This window comes from Leptonychotes weddellii, chromosome X, assembly GCF_054177405.1.
Source record: "Leptonychotes weddellii isolate Sample4059 chromosome X, ASM5417740v2, whole genome shotgun sequence".
Lineage (NCBI taxonomy): Eukaryota > Metazoa > Chordata > Mammalia > Carnivora > Phocidae > Leptonychotes > Leptonychotes weddellii.
The window spans coordinates 29,976,366-29,988,063 of NC_138385.1; the positions used below are offsets into that span (position 1 = coordinate 29,976,366).

Here is an 11,698-nt window from a genome sequence, read left to right on the forward strand (position 1 = left end):
AGACTGTTGAATCTCAGATCTGTACCTCTGAAACAAATAATGCAATATATGTTAAGGAAAAAAAAAAAGAAGAAGATAGCAGGAGGGGAAGAATGAAGGGGGGAAATCAGAGGGGTAGACGAACCATGAGAGATGATGGACTCTGAAAAACAAACTGAGGGTTCTAGAGGAGAGGGGGGTGGGAGGATGGGTTAGCCTGGTGATGGGTATTGAGGAGGGCACATTCTGCATGGAGCACTGGGTGTTATGCACAAACAATGAATCATGGAACACTACATCTAAAACTAATGATGTAATGTATGGGGATTAACATAACAATAAAAAAATTAAAAAAAAAAAAGAAAGTGAGCTCATGGAAAACCATCTACCATGCTAATGGACATCAAAAGAAAGCCAGAGTAACTGTACTTATGTCAGACAAACTAGATTTTTAAAACAAAGACTGTAACAAGAGATGAAGAAGGGCATTATATCATAATTAAGGGGTCTATTCATCAAGAAGATCTAACAATTGTAAATATTTATGCCCCCAATTTGGGAGCACACAAATATATAAATCAATTAATAACAAACACAAAGAAACTCATTGATAATAATACAATAATAGTATGGGACTTTAACACCGCACTTAGAGCAATGGACAGATCATCTAAGCAGAAAATCAACAAGGAAACAATGGCTTTGAATGACACCCTGGACCAGACTGACTTAACAGATATATTCAGAACATTTCATCTTAAAGCCTAAGAATACACATTCTTCTCGAGCGCACATAAGCATTCTCCAGAATAAATCAAATACTGGGTCACAAATCAGTCCTCAACAAGTACAAGAAGATCAAGATTATACCATGCATATTTTCAGACCACAATGCTATGAAACTGGAAGTCACAAGAAAAAATTTGAAAATATTTCAAATACCTGGAGGTTAAAGAACATATCACTAAAGAATGAATGGGTTGACCAAGAAATTAAAGAATTTTAAAAATACACGGAAACAAATGAAAATGAAAGCATGACAGTGCAAAACCTTTGGGATGCAGCAAAGGGGTTCCTAAGAGGGAAGTACATTGCAGTACAGGCCTACATCAAGACGCAAGAAAAGTCTCAAATACACAACTAACCTTACACTTAAAGGAGGTATAAAAGGAATAGTAAATAAAGGCTAAAACCAGCAGAAGGGAAATAATAAAGATTAGAGCAGAAATAAATAATATAGAAACAAACAAATAAATAAACAAACAAAACCAGTAGAGTGGATTAATGAAACTAAGAGCTGATTCTTCAAAAGAATTAATAAAATTGATAAACCCCTAGCCAGACATCAAAAAGAAAAGAGGAAGAACCCAATTAAATCACAAATGAGAGAGGAGAGATCACAACCAACACCACAGAAATACAAACAATTATAAGAGAAAATTATGAAAAATTATATGCCAACAATTTAGAAAATCTGGAAGAAATGCATAAATTCCTAGAAACTTACAAACTACCAAAACTGAAACAGGAAGAAAGAGAAAATTTGAACAGACCCATAACCAGCAAAGAAATTGAATCAGTCATCAAAAATCTACCAACAAACAAAAATCCAAGGCCAGATGGCTTGCCAGGGGAATTCTACCAGACATTTAAAGAAGAGTTAATACCTATTCTTCTCAAACTGTTCCCAAAAATAGAAATGGAAGGAAAACTTCCAAACTCATTCTATGAAGCCAGCATGACCTTGATTCCAAAACCAGACAAAGACCCCACTAAAAAGGAGAATTACAGACCAATGTCCCTAATGAACAGGGATGCAAAAATTCTCAATAAAATAGTAACAAATTGAAGTCAACAGTACATTAAAAGAATTATTCACCATCATCAAGTAGGATTTATTCCTGGACTGCAGAAGTGGTTCAATATTCACAAAAAAATCAACATGATACACCATATTAATAAAAGAAAGGATAAGAACCATATGATCCTTTCAATAGTGACAGAAAAAGCACTTGACAAAATAGGACATCCATTCTTGATTAAAAACCCTCAACAAAATAGGGATAGAGGGAACGTACCTCAACTTCATAAAGGCCATATATGGAAAACCCACAGCTAATATCCTCAATGGGGAAAAACTGAGAGCTTTTCCTCTGTAGTCAGGAATACAACAGGGATGTCTACTCTCACCATTGTTATTTAACATAGTACTAGAAGTCCTAGCCTCAGCAGTCAGATAACAAAAAGAAATAAAAGGCATACAAATCAGCAAAGAAGAATTCAAACTTTCATTATTTGTAGACAGCATGATATTCAAAGTAGAAAACACGAAAGACTCCACAAAAAAATTGCTAGAGCTCACATGTGAATTCAGCAATGTCTCAGGATATAAAATCAATGTGCAGAAACTTGTTGGATTTCTATACAACAATAACGAAGGAGCAGAAAAAGAAATCAAGGAATTGGTCCCATTTGCAATTGCACCAAAAACAATAAGATACCTAGGAACAAATCTAACTACAGAAATAACAGATCTATACTCTGAAAACTATGCAACACTGATGAAAGAAATTGAAGAAGACACAAAGAAATGGAAAAACATTCCATGGTCATGGATTGGAAGAACAAATGTTGTTAAAATGTCTATGCTACCCAAAGCAATCTACACATTTAATGAAATCCCCATCAAAATACTACCAGCATTTTTCAAAGAGCTAGAACAAATAATCCTAAAATTTGTAAGGAACCACAAAAGACTCTGAATGGCCAAAGCAATTCTGAAAGAAAAACAAAACTGGAGGCATCACAATTCCGGATTTCAAGCTATATTAAACAGCTGTAATCATCAAGACAATATGGTACTAGAGCAAAAACAGACACATAGATCAATGGAACAGAATAGTTAACCCAGAAATGGACCCACAACTATATGGTCAACTAATCTTCAACAAAGCAAGAAAGAATATCCAATGGAAAAAAGACAGTTTCTTCAACAAATGGTGTTCAGAAAACTGGACAACAACATGCAGAAGAATGAAACTGGACCACTTTCTTACATCATACACAAAAATAAAATCAAAATGGATGAAAGACCTAAATGTGAGACAGGAAACCATCAAAATCCTAGGGGAGAACACAGGCAGTAACCTCTCTGACCTCAGCCATTCTAGATACACTAGACACATCACCACAGGCAAGGAAAACAAAAGCAAAAATGAACTATTGGGACTTCATCAAGGTAAAGAGCTTTTGCACAGCAAAGAAAATAATCAACAAAACTAAAAGGCAACAGACAGAATGGGAGAAGATATTTGCAAATGACATATCTGATAAAGGGTTAATATCTAAAATCTACATAGAACTTATAAAACTCAACACCCCAAAAACAAATAACCCAGTTAAGAAATGGGCAGAAGACATAAATAGACATTTTTCCACAGAAGATGTCCAGATGGTTAACAGACACATGAAAAGATGTTCAACTTCTCTCATCATCAGGGAAATATAAATCAAAACCACAATGAGATACCATCTCACACCTCTCAGGATGGTTATTATCAAAAAGACAAGAAATAGTAAGTGTTGGCAAGGATATGGAGAAAGGGTATCCCTCCTGTACTGTTGGTAGGAATGAAAACTAGTGCAGACACTCTGGAGAACAGTATGGAGGTTCCTCAAAATGTTAAAAATAGAACTATCCTACAGTCCAGCAATTGCACTACTAGGTATTTAACCAAAGGATACAAAAATACAGATTTGAACGGATACATGCACCCTGATGTTTATGTTTATAGCAGCATTATCAACAATAACCAAATTATAGAAAGCCCAACTGTCCATTGATTGATGAATGGATAAAGAAAAAGTGGCACACACACACACACACACACACACACACACACACACACTGGAACATGAAATCTTGTCATTTGCAATGACATGGATGGAGTTAGAGTGTATTATGTTAAGTGAAATAAGTCAGTCAGAGAAAGAAATACCAGATGAACTCACTCACATGTGGAATTTTAGAAAGAAGACAGTTGAACATACGGGAAGGGGGAAAAGAAAAAAAGGAGAGAGGGAAACAAGCCATAGGAGACTCTTAACAGTAGAGAACAAACTGAGGGTTGATGGAGGGAGGTGGGTGGGGGATGGGCTAGATGGGTGATGGGTATTAAGGAGGGCCCTTGTTATGATGAGCACTGGGTGTTGTATGTAAGTGATTAATCACTGAATTCTACTTCTGAAACCAATATTGCACTGTATGTTAACTACCTAAAATTTAAATTAAAAAAAGACACGACTGTTTACATAGAAATCCCTAAGGATTATACATGAAATGATCATGTGAATTGAAAATCTTAAGGAAATTACAATACAGCTACTAGAACTTATAATTTAATTTAGCAAGATCACAGGATACAAGGTCAATATACCCGCTACCAAACTTAAGGATCTTTGTTCTTTGAAAGACGTAATGAAGAAAATAAAATGTCAAGCCATGGATTTGGAGAAAATGTTTGCAGACTTATCTCTGACAAAGGCTTGTAAGTGGAATAGATAAAGAAAATATTTTTTATTGAAGTATAATTAACTTACAGTGTTATATTATCTTCAGGTGTACAATTTAATGAATAAACAATTCAGTGTTCATCAAGATAAGTATATTCTTGATCTCCTTTATTTATTTCGCCCATCTCTCCACCTACGTCCCCTCTGGCAACCACCAGCTTGTTATGTGTATTTAAGAGTCTGTTTTTTGTTTGTCTCCTTTTTGTTTTAAGAGAAATAAACTGAAAGGAATCTATTCAAAGTCCCCCCTGCACCTCCAGCCAAACTTACAGACAAAACTCACAGGTGTCTGCACTTGGCCCTAACTCTGTTTTTCTAGGTCACAGTGCCCTCCATTCTCAGAAAGTGGACCCCAGCTACAAAACATATTCTCTAGCCTGACCACAACTCACATCCCAGACAAGCCCGGGACAGAGCCCCTCGAAAAACCTGCCACCTCCTGCTCTACCTGGCCAAGAGTTGACCCCTCCCACACCCCCTCCCCTCATGGACACAGCTGCAACCCTCTCACATCCTTCAAAACCCCTTAAAAAGCCCAGCTTGACAGAAACTCAGGGCCAACATCTCTCTTGATGTCTGGCCCCTCTCCTCCTTTGGAGAATGAATAAACTCTGTCCTGTTTGTTGCTCTACTCTTTGTGCAATTCTTTGCTGCCTGAGTCACCAGCCACCCTATCATCAACCAATTAAAAATTGGCAAACTATTTTAATAGATACTTCAGCCAAGAAGATATATGAATAGCTAATGGGTACATTTAGACATCACCACTAGGCCTCCAGGAAATAGAAATTAACAGCATAATGTTAAATTACTACACAGGCACTAGAATGGCTAAAATTTAAGACTGACAAAACTTAGCATTGACAAAGATGTGAAGGAACTAGTAGAGGAATTGCAAAATGGTAAAATCTCACTGGATAAAACTTTGGTAATTCTTTATGAAGTTAAATGTACATTTACTATATAATTCAGCAATCCCATTCCTAGGTATTTACTCAAGAGAAATAAATACATAAATCCACAAAAGACTTACACGTGAATTGACTGCATTATTCACAGCTGCATTATTCATAATATCCAAACATTTGAAACAACCTCTATGTCCATCAACCGGTGAATAGATTTTTAAAAATAGAATAAATCTGTGCTATTGACATCTACTCAACAATAACAAGGAATGAACCACCAATACATGGAACAATATGAAATGAATCTTAAAAACATTCTGAGGAAAAAACATATCCATTTGCATGGAATTGCATAGAAGGCAAAAATATAGTATCAGAAAGCATATTAGTATATTAGCTGTTACCTGGGGCTGTGGCTTTGGGGATGAGATTTAATACAAACAGGAATGATGTCATTTTATGGCATGATGGTAATATTCTATATTTTGATTTGAGTCATTGGTCATATGGTTGTATACAACTGTATTGCTAAAAATTTATTTTATAATTTGTTTTATGTAGGTTATGCCTCCATAAAGATGAATGAAAAAAGCAGTCAAGAAGATGAAAACATAATAATGAAGAGATAAAAATTATTGGCGACTTGATATAGCAAATAAGCAAAGAAAATATAACATAATTTGGTCCTTAAAGAAGAAAATAAAAACAATGAAATATAAATGATATTCAAAACTATAATCAAAGAAAGCTTTTCCATGAATAAAAAGATATGAATCTAAATACTTAAAGGACTTATTTAAGTGATACCTGAGTTGCCTACACTAGGATATCCTAATAAAGCTACTAAAACTGTCATTCAGTTTTAAAGGCTGTACAAAAACAGTTTCATCACTGAAGTATTCAGATAATATTGCATTCATTCATGCATCTTTTCAGATAAATCTAGTAGAAGACTAGCTTTATCCAATCGAAATATGGCTGGGGATACTTAGGCAAAAAAACTAATTGTGACTATTGAATATTTTCAATTATACAACTAAGGCTATAACGTGGAAAGAAGCATGGAAGATTAGCATGTTTGTGTTCTATGTTCTGATAGGTAGAAATAACATCTAAAAATGAGAAGAGGTAAGAGAGATAAATGAAAATAGATAAATCTCATGAATTGTTACAAAAGTAATACATGGGAGGCAAAGGGTCTTATTTATATTTATTTATTAGATTTATTTATTTATTTTAGAGAGAGAGAGTGGGGGTGGGGCAGAGGGAGAGAATCTTCAAACAGACTCCCCACTGAGTGTGGAGCCTGACGTGGGAATTGATTCCACAACCCATGAGATCATGACCTGAGCTGAAACCAAGAGCTGGATGCTTACCCAACTGAGTCACCCAGGCACCTCTCAAAGGGTCTTATTTAAAGATTATTTTAAAATGTCAGAAGCCAAATTTAAAAAGGGTATACCCTTGGGGCTCTTGGGTGGCTCAGTCATTAAGCATCTGCCTTCAGCTCAGGTCATGATCCCAGGGTCCTGGGATTGAGCCCCACATCGGGCTCTCTGCTCAGTGGGAAGCCTCCTTCTCCCTCTCCCTCTCCCCCTGCTTGTGTTCCCTCTCTCGCTCTGTCTCTCTCTGTCAAATAAATAAATAAAATCTTTTAAAGAAAAGGGTATACCCTTTATATTATAGAATGTGTTTGATTAAACATAACCATGAGAAAAAAATATATATATATAGTAAATAGTATATATATACCCCTAAATAGCAAAAGAGAGCAAGGAAAACAGACCACATAGAGAAGAGATCTAGAAAATACAAAATAATACAAATTAATACAACATAAATGGTAGGAAATAATTTTATTTATATAATGGTAAAAGGAAAACTCCTGTATTAAAAAAAAGAATTTGAGATTGGCTCATAAAGCAAAACTGACACTTGACTAGTTAAAAGACACATCTAAATAAAAATAATTTAGAAAAGCAAAAATGATGAACACATACAACAGAAATGCAGGATGTAAATAGGCGTTAGCATCCTGATATTATAAAAAATGAATGCAGCCCAAAATACATTAAATTATGAATTACAAAGTTTCTGGCTCTGGCTTTTAGGAACAGGATCTATTTCTGGCTCTGTGTGACACCTAGAGATTATTGCTTCTAATTTTTCTGTTATTTCTTCCAAAGCCTCAGGTAGTTCCCTCACATACCTGTGATTATCAATATTCTACCAGAGGGAGACTTTATGCAGATCTCTGGAATTTTCTCTTTTTATAGTTCTCTCTTCTCCAGAATCTGTCCTGAGAATCCAATTGCCTCACACTCCCTGGCTCTCAGTTCCATCTTATCAATACAAGGAGGCTGTCAGGTTACATGTGAATTCTTCTGCCAATGTGCTGTGACCTCAGAACTCTCTCTAGGAACTAAGCTGGAGCAATCAAAAAGCTCCCTGTGCTCATTTCTTATGTCTCAGTGTCACTACCTTCCACTCCCTGAAGCCCAATACCTTGAATACCATCATTTCATGTATTTCATTGATTTTTAAAAACCATTTCAGGTGGGGGAGGGGCAAATCCAATGTCATGAAGGTATTTTAAAATAATTTTAATTTATAAAATGTGACTGTTTTATATATTTAAACATTAAAATGAATAAAAAAATTAGGGGAAAAAAGCCAAGACTTAAAATTAAATGCACACAGAGATAAATGATAAATGAAAAAAACTATATAAAATTGATAATCACAGGAGCTTCCGAATGTGATCATATTTGGTATATTTCACAAAAACAGGGTTTGCTAGCTAAATATTTATTAAGTGCAGGGAAAAAGATAACTAGGCTTTTTAACTGTGACACAGATTTGCCATATTCTTTGTGGAGGCTGAAGACATTAGATGACCATGAAGCAGAAATGGGGATTAAGCAGAAAGAAGCAAGGATGTACATTTTTACCTGTTTAGATGATTTGGCCCAGGCGAACTTGACAAGAGATTTAAAAGGGAGTGACATGTTGGTGGAAAAGGCAGACTGGTGGGAGTTCATCAACCTGTTAAAGAACATACTCACCATAGATGCTGAGAATCACTAGGATTGAAATCCTAAACCACCCTTCTGTCACCATGACACACCTACTTGATTTTTCCCATAATACACAAATGAAATCATATTTTCAGATCATGGAGGTTTGCAAACATCGGGTGAATATGTATGACACTGTGAACCCAAGCAAAACTGCCTTCATCACGCATATTGCCCCCAGCACATCCACCAACTAGACTATGACCTTCAACAACCACCTGAACACTGTCCACAACCAGGCTCCCACCTCTACCAGTGCCACTATTTCCTAATCCAACCTTGAAGTCTCCTAAACTACCAATCTACACTCTACCAGTCCTCAGAGGCATCCATGGCTGCAGTGGCCCAGCAGAGCATGCCCCTGTACACAGTAGCAGCCCAGATCTATGCCCGGCCTGACTCCTAGCAAGCTCTCATCATGTGTCCACCCAGATTCTTATGATTCCAAGGGTCTCCCTCTAAGTATGCTGGCAACTTCATATGAATGAAGAATGTAGTTACCATTGTCACTCAAGCCCCAGCAGCTCAGTATCTTCAGATCCAACCAGGTCTAGTTGCCCAGGAGGCCTGGCCAAGTAGGACCCAGAAAAACTTATTTTCCCTAGCATGGTAGCAGCTGACTGGAGCAGCCACCCACATGACAGTGCAGCATGTGATTGTGATTTCTGAGACCACGGCAGGTATCCAGCAGCTGGCCAACTGGAGGAACATGAATACTCAATCCCATCATGCAGCAGTCTGTGCTACTGACTACTCATGTGACCCTTCCAGCAGCCCAGTCCTTAAATATGGGCGTGACCCATGTGGTACGGCAGCAGCCAACCAGCACCACGTCCTCCCAGAAGAGTAAGTCCCACCAGTCCTCTGTGAGACCTGTCTCCACCTGTGAGGTCTCCTCCTTTCAGGCCTTCAGCTCCCCTCAGAGGTCCAAGAGGAACAAGAACACACATCCCTGCTGCACCCTCGCGCAGAGCAGCCCAGCCTGCATCTCTCCCATCACATGTAGGTGGAGTGATAGGGGCCTCCAGCACCACCAGGAAGGAGCGGTGGCAAACAATTATCATTCCTCACAACCCCAGCCCCCGGGTCAGTGTCATCACTGTTAGCAGTGACAGGGACACAGGAAAAAGGAGGAGGAACACACCCCCAACAGGTGAGGCCATGCCACCTTCAGACTTCCAGGAAGGAACAGGATAGGGCATATGCTGTGTGCTGCCAGTTCACATAGAATGAGAGTTATCCAGGGATCTGGGCCACTTTCCATCATCAGACATGACAATTTCTCTCCCCTGGCCCCTACATTTTGCTATGTCCTAGAGTCCTAAAGCAGTTTCAGGGGAAGGTCCTAAAGATTTGCCATAACTGTTCAAACCCAATATATTTTGAATCACTTTGGTCTTAAACATAGTTATAGGCCCTATATATCTGTGGGATTTGATACCATAAAAATCAGGCTCACAATACCAGTGTATTTCAACCCCTGTATGCTTAAAACTCCCTGCCCTGGTCTACTAAATTTATTCCCAGTTGGTCAGGATATTTCTCTAACATCTCCTTGGCTCTCTCAGAATTTGAAGTAATTGTCGAACTTATCAGAAATTTGCCTGTGTCTGACCTAACAGAGTGTCACTAAATCTCTAGAACTAGATGGCATTTCCTAGAACTTTCAGAGAAATGCCAAAGCAAAATTATTATTCCTGACCCCCAATATGTGTCACTGTCAGTTTCCAGAGCAAATGGATGGTCAGCAACTCCAACTTGTGAGGACTCCAGAGCATGATGGGGCACCCTGGGAGTGAGCAAATTAAAGGGGAGAGAAAGAATGACAAACATTCACAAAGTGGTTTTTTTTTCCACAAAGTGTTTTCATTTGCACTATTTTGTGTATCATTTGACAGGGTATGCAAAGCAAGTAGTTCTAGTGCCATTTGATAGATAAGGAAACTGAGTGATTCACCTGAATTGATAAAGGTTCTAAGTAGCAGAACTGGGATTTGGGTCGCCTGCTACTGAAGAAATGGTGATCTTAATTATTGACAAAAATAACTGATTTCTCTTCAGTCATTAATTCAACAAATATAAATTCTATCCTGCCCCTCCTCTGATCATCACCATGCCCACACACATGGTTGCATCCACTGTATGAAAGGCATCAGGTCAAGGCTGTGGGATGTCCAGACTATGTTCACAGAGCCATGACTGAGTGCTATAGCTCTAACAGCAAAAAGGGCAGAAGACAGATCTTCTAATTCTTTGAGAAGATTTTTCAAAGGGAGGAGGCAAGAAAGAACCAGCAGCCTGCTTTTTCTCAGTGATTTCCTTTTTTTTAATTTATTCATTTGAGACACAGAGATACAGAGAGAGAGAAGCATGAGCAGGGGGAGAGGCAGAGGGAGAGGGAGAAGCAGGCTCCCTGCTGAGCCAGGAGCCTGATGCGGGGCTCGATCCCAGGACCCTGAGCCGAAGGCAGACACTTAACCATCTGAGCCACCCAGGTGCCCCGCAGTGAGTTCCTTTTGAGCAAGGGGGCTCTGTGGGCATGGCTAATCTGTGGGCATGATTAGTCTAAAGACAGAAAACAAACCAAACATATTTTTCTGGGTCACCCAAGATTAAGTAAGTAGAACCCGTCTTATTTTATTTTTTATTTTATTTTTTTTAATTCCAGTACAGTTAACATACAGTGTTGTGTTAGTACAATATAGGTGTATAATTCAGGTGTACAACTGATTCAGCAGTTCCGTATTTCACCCAGTGCTCATCATGACATCATCTATTTCACCCATCTCCTCACCCCCCAACCCCTCTGGTAACCATCAATTTGTTCTCTATAGTTAAGGGTCTGTTTCTTAGCTTATCTCTCCTCTCTTTTTTTTCCCTTGCTCTTTGTTTTATTTCTTAAACTCTATCTATGAGTGAAATCATATGGTATTTGTCTTTCTTTGACTGGCTTATTTCACTTAGCATTATACTCTTAGTTCTATCCATGTCATTGCAAATGGCAAGATTTCATTCTTTCATTATGCCTGAATACTATTCCATTGTATATGTATACCACATCTTCTTTATCTGTTCATCTATAGAAGACCACGTGGGCAGCATCCATAATTTGGTAATTGCAAATAATACTGCTATAAACAGAGGGATGCCTGTATCCCTTTG

General features: G+C 37.9%; 1 pseudogene; it reads left to right on the forward strand.

Moving 5' to 3' along the window:
- LOC102734766 (homeodomain-interacting protein kinase 2-like) overlaps positions 1 to 9,733 on the forward strand; it is a 176,392-nt pseudogene extending 166,659 nt beyond the window's left edge.
- The last annotated feature ends 1,965 nt before the right edge of the window (positions 9,734 to 11,698 follow it).